Source organism: Salvelinus sp. IW2-2015, unplaced genomic scaffold (genome assembly GCF_002910315.2).
Source record: "Salvelinus sp. IW2-2015 unplaced genomic scaffold, ASM291031v2 Un_scaffold3794, whole genome shotgun sequence".
Taxonomy (NCBI): Eukaryota; Metazoa; Chordata; class Actinopteri; order Salmoniformes; family Salmonidae; genus Salvelinus; species Salvelinus sp. IW2-2015.
In genome coordinates, this window is record NW_019945068.1 from 42,166 (window position 1) to 53,844 (window position 11,679).

Here is an 11,679-nt window from a genome sequence, read left to right on the forward strand (position 1 = left end):
TGGATTTAATATCACATAATCACCACGGTCCTCTGATTGTCTACTCTCGCTTAATCTGGATTAATATCCACATCACGCAGGTCGGTCTCGTGTCTACTCTCCTTAATCTGGAATTAATATATCACATCCCCTTGGTCTCCACATCTGATCTGCTCGCGTCATCTGTCTTAATTAATCTGGATTAATATTACATCACCTGGTCTCTCTGATTGTCTACTCTCTTAATATGGATTAATATCACATCATCTCGGTCTCTTGATGTCTACTCTCCTTTAATCTGGATTAATGTCAATCATCCTCGGTCTCTGATTGTCTACCTCCGTTAATCTGGATTAATATCACATTGCATCTCGGGTCTCCTCGGTCTCTGATTGTCTACTCTCCTTAATCTGGATTAATATCACATCACCTCGGTCTCACATTGTCTACTCTCCTTAATCTGGATTAATATTACATCACCTCGGTCTCTGATTGTCTACTCTCCTTAATCTGGATCAATATTACATTACCTCGGTCTCTGATTGTCTACTCTCCTTAATCTGGATTAATATTATATCACCTCGGTCTAGTCTCCTTAATCTGGATCAATATTACATTCCCACGGTCTCTGATTGTCTAGTCTCCTTAATCTGGATCAATATTACATTACCTCATTCACTGGAGTGATCTGAAAGAACCGACCAGGTGAAAGTCATTAACCCTAATGATGAGCGGCCACCGTAATGGTGGAGTTCCTGCCCGACTGCGTTACAGCAGATGCCAGATCTCACAATGGCCTGGATGGACATGTGACAAGTCCGCTAACCACATCATATAACACAGCAATCGGATACCCGACTGCACAGTCGATGACGTGGCAAGCAACCATTGGTTGATGCAATGCAATGCCTGCACATTGGATGTCTAGGCGGGGAGGAATTCTACCYTTGGTTTGGCCTGACAAGTCTCAGGCTAGCCTGGAGAAATCTAGTCTGTTTGTGCTAACATTCTCCTCATGGAATGGAAAGGAGTGAAAAGTTAGCACAAACAGACTGGATTTCTCCAGGCTAGTCTTAAACTACCTGAATTCTCACACATACAGACACTCAAGGATATTGTATATCTTAAACGTGTATTCACATTTACTTTCCACAGTTCATCATGACAAATATTGTACATCTCTCTCTCTCTCTATCTCTCTCTCTCTCTCTCTCCAGCAGTGTAGCATCAGTTGACTAACCCTCCCGCCTCTCTGACCTGTCATGTGTACTTACTTCTCAATTTAACCCTGACACATACCCCAGACAGTTAAAACCAATTAACAGTTCCCACGGGAACCATTATCTGCCGCACCTGCTGCCCTCAGGGCACATTTGGCCGTCGCACACCCAAGTGGAAATGGGTGGAGGTGTGCTCCAGTTAATAGCTTCCCTAAGCAGTAATGGTACTAGATCTGAAGGGAATGAAGGATATGAAACAAGGACAGTCATTAGGCAAACTCTTATAGACCGCCTGCGTCCCAAATGGCACCCTATTCTCTATGTAGTGCACTACTTTTGACCAGGGCCTATAGGGCTGTCGTGCACTACTTTTGACCAGGACCAATAGGGTGCTATGTGGGATGTAACCTATGTCTTTAGAAGTCTTCAGAGAAATAAACTTTAAAAATACATAAAATGTCTGCCTAGTTTGCAGAGGAATACAATTTAAAAAATACCCTTATATACTGTCGATATTATGAAAATAACCTTATATACTGTAGATATTATGAAAATACCCTTATATACTGTAGACATTATGAAAATACCCTTGAAATGAGTACCTTTTGCATCCCTTTGATATTTTAAGTAGAAATTGTGCACCAATACTGAATTTTAAAAGCCTCATGTTTAAATGAAGTGTCCTTTAATATTAACCACGTGGATATTTCATTAAATCTGATTTTAAAACACTTCATCCCACCATTTCTCCCAGTTCCCCATAGATTGACAGGCTAGCATAACACTTCAACCATGTTCCCCATAGATAGACAGGCTAGAATAACAAGTCAACCATGTTCCCCATAGATAGACAGGCTAGAATAACACTTCAACCATGTTCCCCATAGATAGACAGGCTAGCATAACACTTCAACCATGTTCCCCATAGATAGACAGGCTAGAATAACACGTCGACCATGTTCCCCATAGATAGACAGGCTAGATTTTGTTTTACACAAAAAATCATGTTTTGTGAAACTTGTATTAAATTGCCCCTCCCTGTAGCAACACAACATGCTTCCTCTCCCCATGTCACAATGGGATTTATGGCTGATTTAACCCTCCTGTTGTGTTCCGGTCGAATTGGAACGATTTATAAGTTTTCTCTTTGAAAAATGTAGTTCATTTAATCTGATTTTCATATAAGGTTCCATTACTTTGTCCACACAAAGACCCCAACATGCATGTGTGTTTGAGCACACACACACACACACACACACACCTCACTCCCCTTCTTGGCTTCCATGGCAACCCCCACGGGAACCTTTCCCCAATAGAATCTTTCGCCCACGGAAACCACAACCTGTTGGCTTCTCACAAACAATCGCAGCATTGTTTCAATAATATATTCAACTTTTCTCGCAGCTCTGGTATAAAAGCTTTTTTGAAACACTGCTCACAATTCATTCTGTGGCAGCACAATGACACAAACGATGTACAGTATGTGAGGCTCTTGATCATATCTTTGATCATGACACTGGTGAGGAGGAGAGAGTCCTTGTTATACTTTGACACAAAAGTAGGCTGTGATAAAATAGAACAATATGTTTCATCTGAGTATTTGTTATAGTCAAAATAATCCATACATTATGTTTTTTTTACTCAAAAACAAGTTTTATGAGCTTAGGTCAATGAGGCCTACAGGCCATAAAATGACGTCGACCCTGTTACTTGATTTGGTAATGTAGTCATTTATTGTATTTAACCTTTATTTTGTATTTTACATTTATTTTGTGCTCTGTGACAGAATGTTGACAATGGGTGAAATCAGAGTGTTTTTTGATTTACCAAGTTGCACTTCTTAAAAGGCCTGAGTTGGTGGAACGACTCTTATATAGCTGCATGAAGGCCTGAATAGGTGGAACGACTCTTATATAGCTGCACGAAGGCCTGAATAGGTGGAACGACTCTTATAGCTGCACGAAGGCCTGAATAGGTGGAACGACTCTTATATAGCTGCACGAAGGCCTGAATAGGTGGAACGACTCTTATATAGCTGCACGAAGGCCTGAATAGGTGGAACGACTCTTATATAGCTGCACGAAGGCCTGAATAGGTGGAACGACTCTTATATAGCTGCATGAAGGCCTGAATTGGTGGAACGACTCTTATATAGCTGCACGAAGGCCTGAATAGGTGGAACGACTCTTTAATAGCTGCATGAAGGCCTGAATAGGTGGAACGACTCTTATATAGCTGCACGAAGGCCTGAATAGGTGGAACGACTCTTATATAGCTGCACGAAGGCCTGAATAGGTGGAACGACTCTTATATAGCTGCACGAAGGCCTGAATAGGTGGAACGACTCTTATATAGCTGCACGAAGGCCTGAATAGGTGGAACGACTCTTATATAGCTGCACGAAGGCCTGAATAGGTGGAACGACTCTTATATAGCTGCACGAAGGCCTGAATAGGTGGAACGACTCTTATATAGCTGCACGAAGGCCTGAATAGGTGGAACGACTCTTATATAGCTGCATGAAGGCCTGAATTGGTGGAACGACTCTTATATAGCTGCACGAAGGCCTGAATAGGTGGAACGACTCTTATATAGCTGCACGAAGGCCTGAATAGGTGGAACGACTCTTATATAGCTGCACGAAGGCCTGAATAGGTGGAACGACTCTTATATAGCTGCACGAAGGCCTGAATAGGTGGAACGACTCTTATATAGCTGCATGAAGGCCTGAATTGGTGGAACGACTCTTATATAGCTGCATGAAGGCCTGAATGGTGGAACGACTCTTATATAGTGCACGAAGGCCTGAAATAGGTGGAACGACTCTTATATAGCTGCATGAAGGCCTGAATTGGTGGAACGACTCTTATAAGCTTATGAAGGCCTGAATAGGTGGAACGACTCTTTATATAGCTGCTTGAAGGCCTGAATTGGTAGAAACGACTCTTATATAGCTGCATGAGGCCTGAATTGGTGAACGACTCTTATATAGCTTTATGAAGGCCTGAATTGGTGGAACGACTCTTATATAGCTGCATGAAGGCCTGAATTGTGGAACGACTCTTATTTAGCTGCATGAAGGCCTGAATTGGTGGAACGACTCTTACATAGCTGCATGAAGGCCTGAATTGGTGAACGACTCTTATATAGCTGCATGAAGGCCTGAATTGTGATGGAACGACTCTTATATAGCTGCATGAAGGCCTGAATTGGTAGAACGACTCTTATATATAGCTGCATGAAGCCTGAATTGGTAGAACGACTCTTATTACAGCTGTATGAAGGCCTGAATTGGTAGAACGACTCTTATATAGCTGTATGAAGGCCTGAATTGGTAGAACGACTCTATATAGCTGCATGAAGGCCTGAATAGGTGGAACGACTCTTATATAGCTGCATGAAGGCTGAATTGGTGGAACGACTCTTATATAGCTTATGAGGCCTGAAAGGGGGAACGACTCTTATATAGCTGCTCTTGAAGGCCTGAATTGGTAGAACGACTCTTATATAGCTGCATGAAGGCCTGAATTGGTGGAACGACTTATATAGCTTATGAAGGCCTGAATTGGTGGAACGACTCTTATATAGCTGCATGAAGGCCTGAATTGGTGGAACGACTCTTATTTAGCTGCATGAAGGCCTGAATTGGTGGAACGACTCTTACATAGCTGCATGAAGGCCTGAATTGTGGAACGACTCTTATATAGCTGATGAAGGCCTGAATTGTGGAACGACTTCTTATATAGCTGCATGAAGGCCTGAATTGTGTGAACGATCTATATAGCTGCATGAAGGCCTGAATGGTAGAACGACTCTATACAGCTGTATGAAGGCCTGAATTGGTAGAACGACTCTTATATAGCTGTATGAAGGCCTGAATTGGTAGAACGACTCTTATATAGCTGCATGAAGGCCTGAATTGTAGAACGACTCTTATATAGCTGCATGAAGGCCTGAATTGGTAGAACGACTCTTTATACAGCTGCATGAAGGCCTGAATTGTGGAACGACTCTTATATAGCCGCATGAAGGACTGAATTGGGTGGAACGAGTCTCATATAGCTGCATGAAGGCCTGAATTGGTGGAACACTCTTATATATGCTGCATGAAGGCCTGAATTGGTGGAACAACTCTTATATAGCTGCTTGATGGCCTGAATTGGTGGAACAACTCTTATAGCTGTATGACGGCCTGAATTGGTGGAACGACTCTTATAGCTGCATGAAGCCTGAATTGGTGGAACGACCTTATCTATAGCTGCTTGATGGCCTGAATTGGTGAACGACTCTTATAGCTGTATGAAGGCCTGAATTGTGGAACGACTCTTATAGCTGCATGAAGGCCTGAATTGGTGGAACGACTCTTATATAGCTGCATGAAGCCTGAATTGGTGGAACGACTCTTATATAGCTGCATGAAGGCCTGAATTGGTGGAACGACTCTTATATAGCTGCATGAAGGCCTGAATTGGTGGAACGACTCTTATATAGCTGCATGAAGGCCTGAATTGTGGAACGACCCTTATACAGCTGCATGAAGGCCTGAATTGGTGGAACGACCCTTACAACAGCTGCATGAAGGCCTGAATTGGTGGAACGACCCTTACACAGCTGCATGAAGGCCTGAATTGTGTGGAACGACCCTTACACAGCTGTATGAAGGCCTGAATTGGTGGAACGACCCTACACAGCTGTATGAAGGCCTGAATTGTGGAACGACCCTTACACAGCTGTATGAAGGCCTGAATTGGTGGAACGACCCTTACACTGCTGTATGAAGGCCGAATTGGTGGAACGACCTTACACAGCTGTATGAAGGCCTGAATTGGTGGGACTCTTATATAGCTGCATGAAGGCCTGAATTGGTGGAACGACTCTTATATAGCTGCATGAAGGCCTGAATTGGTGGAACGACCCTTACACAGCTGTATGAAGGCCTGAATTGGTGGAACGACCCTCTACACAGCTGTATGAAGGCCTGAATTGGTGGAACGCCTCACAAAGCTGTATGAAGCCTGAATAGGTGGAACGACCCTCACACAGCTGTATGAAGGCCTGAATTGGTGGAACGACCCTCACACAGCTGTATGAAGGCCTGAATTGGTGGAACGACCCTCACACAGCTGTATGAAGGCCTGAATTGGTGGAACGACCCTTACACAGCTGTATGAAGGCCTGAATTGGTGGAACGACCCTTACACAGCTGTATGAAGGCCTGAATTGGTGGAACGACTCCACACAGCTGTATGAAGGCCTGAATTGGTGGAACGACCCTTATATAGCTGTATGAAGGCTGAATTGGTGGAACGACTCTCACACAGCTTATGAAGGCCTGAATTGGTGGAACGCTCGGTTCATCACAATTGAGTGTTGTAGATAAAAGGCTGTGCGTGATGACATAGTACACATTAAAAAAAATGACTTGTGAAGTTAAATTCAACTGTAATGATGGGTTGTCAAAAGGAATGTAGCGTTATATGTGCTTTGTGAATGTGCCCACTCTGGTTTAGGCTCGTGCACTCCAGCCAACAGCTGGCAGATACGGGTAGGCTACTTACAATGACATTATTATGGACAAAAGAGCGACATTATTTGTTTTGTCAAATGGCAAGCCAGCACAAGGGAAGTCCCTCAATTTGAGTTTAATTGACGTTACCTTGAATATTACAGCCCATTTGTGTAGGCTATTCGGCAGACAAAACCGCTCAACAATAAATAGTGGCTGAAATTCATCCTCGTTGTTAGGCTATTTGATATGTCATTTTAATAAAAAACGTTTATAAATAGCAGCTAAATATGATATGAGCTATAGATAGTACACTGCATAATGAAATAAACCCTAGTAAGCTCGTGTTTTGAGGGTGGACTGACTGTATAATGTGGCATTAATAGATTGGTTTTTCGGAGAACTTTCTCTCCGAGCTGGAGAGAGCGCGAGGGCGGCGCAGGTAACGCTGCTATCAGCTCTTATTCAACACAGGGACTGTTGTGGACTCTAAAATAAATCAGTTGGTTGCTGATTCGTATGCTGTTGCATCGAACATTTAGTTTACAATCTGCAATGTTTGAATGTTCAACTTTAATAATTAATCACTGAACAAGTAAATACATTATTGTCACCAGCCAGCAGTCTACAAATGGCATTATTACGACACCGTGTATTCCTAAAGCTTGGTGAAATATTAGGCTTAATAACATGAGAAAATGACCACCAAATAGGCCTTCCAACAAACATTGATCCATTATCTAAAGCAAAGCTCTGGCGCCCCAGAGGGGTCCAGTGAACCTGAGTTTTGCCAGTGAACGACTCAACATTATGTGTAGATCAGTCAGTCGACGCATTATGGATTTGACACGGACTACAGCCAAAAGCTTTACACATTTAAACATTTGTAAAAAATATATATATATATTATAATAATACACAATTAAAAAATAACATACCAATAAAACATTTACTTCAAATAAATATGTTGGTCTTTTAATTGTATTTGTGTGTCAGATGTGTGTGTCAGAATGTTGGACGCGAACATCATTCTAGAACACTGTAACTAGATGAGACAATAACAGGAAGAAGAAGAAAGGGGACAGTCATTGGTTGTTGTGTTACTGCATGTTTTATTGAGACTCTGGAGGTGTGTTGAATGAATCCATAACAGAAGTGCCAGGATGTACCAGTGTGTTGCGGTTCAGGAACATGGCTTAGAAGGTCCAACACTCCCATGTGCTCTTTCTGTCTCTCTTTCTCACTCTCTGTCTCTCTCTCTCTCTCTTTGTGTCCCTTTCTGTCATCGTCTCCCTGTCCCTCTATCTCTGTTTTTGTTTCTCTTTCCATCCATCTCTCCCACATCCCTCTCTCCCTCTCCCCACTCTCCCTCTCTCCAAAGACCTTTCCTGTCCTGTTCACAGTACATCACATTGACCTTGTTTCATACAGATGTTGGATCTAAATTTGAGCCAGTTTGCTAAATAATCCTGCAGCAACAAGAAATGTGGATTATTATGTGGATTATAATTAATGGACATTTTGTTAAGGTTTGATGCATTTTTCGTAATGGAAAAATCAAGTTTGAAATTTCAATGTGGAAATTGTAAACTTCAGAAGCCTTTTCAACCTAAAACGCACTACACATTTACATTTTCCTGCATAGCAGGAAAGTTCTCCTGCAACAGGGTGATCAAATTACGATCCTACATCAGTATGACTCAGTATGTCCCAAATGACCCTGGTCAAAAGTAGTGCACTAGCTATATAGGGAATAGGGTGCCATAGGGTCCTGGTCTAAAGTAGTGCACTATATAGGGAATAGAATAGGGTTCCATTCGGGAGACAGACTCAGTCATTCACAACAACAACAACAACAACAACAACAACAAATAAACAAAAAGAAGAGAAGAGGAGAAACACTGCTGCTGCTCAGCTTTCCACCAATCAGGGACCAAACACATGATGACAGGTTAAAAGTCCAGGGAGAGAACCTAGAGGTGGGAGGGAGGGAGAGAGGAGAGAGGTTACGCCAACTAACACAGCATCTATGTCTCTCTCTGTCTCTCTCTGTCTCTCCATTTTCTCTCTCTCCATTCTCTCCCTCCTCTCTTCTCGCTCTCTCTCTCTCTCTCTCTCTCACTCTTCCTCCCCCTCTCTCCTCTCTTTCACTTTAAACACAGACACACAGACACTCTCTCTCCCTGGGCTTAGCTTTTAGTCAGAGGCAAGCACTACACACATCTTCGATGTTAGGTTATGGATCGGAGAGATTTGATTCAGGAAACCGGCACGCAAAGCCAACCAACCTCACGGGTTACAATATGCATCCTGGGTTCAAATACTATTTGAGAAAATGAATGAATTGATTGGATCAAAATTGTAGTTTATAATAAATAGATTCAGATAATATTCAGTAAATATAGTACCCAACATCTGATTTGGACCAAAAGTCTTCCTATCAATGAGTAAGACAATCCAAAAGTCACCCACGGACCCCTCATACCATGCCAATCCAACTCAACAACCAGTATACAAGCATCAGTTCTCTATGTTGGACAAGTAGTATGAAGCTGCGGCTTTGAGTATTGCATCTTCATACTATGTCATGTATTCCCTGTGAATCTGGTGATTGTTTTTCCCCCTGTTCTGAGAAATTAGTAATGAAGTAGCCTGCATAAAAAGTAGTGTGAACGTACGAGGTTATGACAACTAACTGCCCGTTGTGTTATTAAATAGATCACGTTTCCTTTGCAACTTTTGGGTTTAAAGCAATACCTTTTGGCTCATTATGAAAATAAAATGTGGTGGTCAAACTCACAATTCAAACCAGTCATTCATGAAGATTCAGTTTGTCCTTCTGTTGCCAACCATGCATGAGGCAGGTCGCACTAACCCTAATCAGGGATATGATGTTAACAAATTAATGATTTCTTGCTCGCATGAGAGAGGGATAAGAAGAGAGGGGGAGAGAGAGAGAAGGGAGAGAAAAGTAGAGAGGACGTGTTAAGAGAGTGAGTAGAGATGGGACAAGGGAGGAGAGGGAGGGAGGAGGGAGGAGGGAGGAGGAGGAGGGAGGGAGGGAGGGAGGGAGGGAAGGGAGGAGGGAGGAGGGAGGGAGGAGGAGGGAGGAGGGAGGGAAAAATAAGTGAGAGAGAGATGGAGAGGAGGGAGAGGTTGGAGAGAGAGCGGGGAAGACAGGGAGAGAAAGAGATGTAGAGAGAAAGAGAGGAGGAGCTCTGGTTGTGAGACTTTGTTACTGTATAATAGATGCTTAGAAATACCCAGGATGGACTTTTCATCATCGTCACTGTGACATGACATCACACAAGATCCCCAGGCCTGGAGAGATAATCCCTGATAATCTGAGAAATACAGAGAGTTGTGTCCCAAAGGACCCTGGTCAAAATTACTGCACTATATAGGGAATAGGGTGCCATTGGATCCTGACAAAAGTAGTGCACTACAGCCCTATAGGCTCTGGTCAAAAGTAATGTACTACAGCCCTATAGGCTCTGGTCAAAAGTAGTGCACTACATAGGGAAGAGGATACCATTCAGATGCAGATGGGGTGTCACACTTCCCCAACAAACAAAGCCCCCGGGTCCAGAACAGATATGATGTAATGACAGTTGAGAGACGGCAGTAGAAATAGAAATCTAGATCAGCTCAGGGAAGATCTATTCACTCTTCATAATCCCCCTCGCAAGTAGACCAATCAGGAGTTGATATTGACCTAATGATATTGACCTACACCAATCAGAAGTTCATATTGACCTAATAATGTTGACCTAATGCAATGGCAGCATAGAACAGTGTTTTTCAATGTGGTTGTTTACCAACTACTCTAACATCATTACTATTACTATCCTTTTCTCCTTGAGGGACCACTTCCATAAAAACAGGTCAGATCAGCAATATATTACAGAGCTCTGGGGGTTCAGGAACTACAGTCGAGAAACCTTAGTCTAGAGCAATGGTGGAAAATGTCCCTGTTCAATCAATCCTCAATGCTTTTTCATCAAATTGGCCAATGAATGTTTTGGAAAACGGTTATAGCTATTTCCTGGATATATGTAATCCATTAACAGCTGAGACAATACTAGTAGTGGATTCATTTAAAATGAAACGACTACAGACATCAACGGTATCAGTTCACAGTTTGAAAGTTCATTAGAAATTTGTGAGGGAATCATCTGAGTCCGTTGTCCCCTATCCGTTACGTCTATTTTACAATCCTCCATGGGACAGTCGCACACCGCCTCTGGTGGTTCGTTATCCCCTCTACAGTTCGTTAACGTTGCCGGTGGCGTCCTAGAGAGACCCCCCGCTGTCCCCTCTTCCTCTAACCGGATCCACCTCACGATCACACACCGGCTCCTCTACAGCTCCTCTAACCGGTAGCACCCTCCCCCTAACCGGGTCGCGGATTACACCAATTGTACGCTACCTTCTACGGCGCCACAGCCGGTATCGTAAGCCACGCCCATCTCCATTGTGTGGAGCGAGTTCTTCTCTCCGTCACGGCGCCGACGGCCTCGTTGCTCGCCAAGACAAAGCTCTCCGCGCGCGTGACGCTCGTCGTCCAGCCGCCGAAGCACCCGTTGTCTCCACGGCAACCCAGCAAGCGGAGGAACGCCTCGCGGAACTCAGTGTTGAAGGCGTAGATAACGGGGTTTAAGGACGAGTTGCTCCAACCGAACCAAACGAAACGTCAAGGTGGTTTCACTGACACAGTACAGGTGGGAGGATTGGGAGGAGGTCTGACACAGTTCTGGAGGCTGTACCTGGACCTGTGTGTGGGGAACATGGGCATGAGAGTTAGACAGGGATCGTGTTCCTGGCTGCTCTCAGATCAGTGATATTTCATTAATAGTTGTATTGTTCTGGCGCTTTAATTAACCAAGAGTTGAAATATTGTCTGGACAGGAATGTAAAACTGAAATGTAAACTTCTTTAACTGAAGTGTATAAAGAAGGTTCAGAAGATCTCTCT

The 11,679-nt window shown here is 43.3% G+C and overlaps 1 pseudogene; it reads right to left on the reverse strand.

Moving 5' to 3' along the window:
• The window catches only part of LOC112076495 (intelectin-like), a 34,510-nt pseudogene extending 23,033 nt beyond the window's left edge, over nt 1-11,477 (reverse strand).
• Nucleotides 11,478-11,679: the final 202 nt, after the last annotated feature.